This window comes from Manacus vitellinus, unplaced genomic scaffold (assembly GCF_001715985.3).
Source record: "Manacus vitellinus isolate BGI_N305 unplaced genomic scaffold, ASM171598v3 scaffold_52_pilon, whole genome shotgun sequence".
NCBI lineage: Eukaryota > Metazoa > Chordata > Aves > Passeriformes > Pipridae > Manacus > Manacus vitellinus.
Window position 1 is genome coordinate 3,059,638 of NW_021940628.1, and position 1,306 is coordinate 3,060,943.

The following is a 1,306-nucleotide window of genomic DNA, read 5'->3' on the forward strand; positions in this document are numbered from 1 at the left end:
AGCCCCACGTCCCGCCACACCACGATCCCAAAGAAACACCAGGCAGCACCAGAGCTTCGGGGAGGGTCGGGCTGGCTTTTCACCTGCAGCCCAGCACACGCCTGCACACACATGCTCACACACGTGCTCCTGCCCTGCACACGCCCCAGACGCAGCCTTTGATTGCCCTTATCTGCCGCATCGCCCCGCCGGGCTCGCTCCCTGTCTCCGGCAGCTCTGCGCCTGCAGGTTCCCCTATCCCCCACCTCCGGATGCCAGTAATTCCAGCGTTCCCAGATAAACCCCCCGCTGCTCGAGCAGCAGCGAGCTCCTGGGGCTCCCGAGAAGGCGGCAGAGCCGGACTCTGGCCGCTGGCACGGCACGGCCGCGGCTGCCGGCGCGTCCCGTCAGGCTTGGGCAAGTCGGGCTCGGACCAGCGTGGCCAAAACCCCCCCGGCAGCACATCAGGAGCCCACAGCCGGCCCGGCCGTGCGTTATCCCAGCGGAGCAGAGCGAGGGCTCCCACGCAGGCATGCGCTGGAACTTGGGAGCGGCTCAAGGCCCTGGGCTCTTGGCTCCGAAAATGCCAGAACAAAGGCATTTGGCACCAGCTCCCACCACCCAGCTCGGGCCCCGCGCTCCGCCGAGCCCCGCTGACTGCAGGACCCCACGGGACCCCAGCGCCTTCCTCCGAGCAGGAAGAGTGCCCATGCCGTGCCAGAGGTGCCCACGGGATTCTGGCACCTTCCTCCAGGCAGGTGGCACGCCACAGGTGCCCGCATGGCATGGGGAGCCAGAGCTGCTCACTCACCACAGGTTGCAGTTCTCCCGGTACGTAGCTCCGGTGGGATAGTTGAGTCCGGCACGGGCACAGCCTGGGTGGGAGAGGAGAAGAGAGAGCCCCAGTGAGTGCCTGGCTGTGCCAGGGGTCGTGCCAGCACCCCCACGTTCCAGGGGGTACGTACCAAGGGGAAAATAAGCGTGGTTCTTGAAGCCAGGCAGGTGCCAGGCGGCACCTTGGCACCCCCAAAGCTGTGGTGGGGGTCAGCTCGTGCCCCACGGAGCAGGGTGGGAGCAGGGCTGGCTCGGTGCCGGGAGGGTTAACTGTGCACAGCCTGGTGGGACAGGGATAAAGGGGCTGGTTGTACCCGGGAGCTGGCTCTGCTCTGCAGGGACTTCTGAGAGAGCCTTGTGCTGTGTGTGGGGGGGCTGCCTGTGCCCCCTTCTTACCCCCGGCTGCCCTGCCTGCCCCAGCTGCAGGGAGGGTTAAGTCAGGGCCAGCATCCGCCTGCCCCAGACATGACCGGGCAAGCTGGGATAGAGTCCC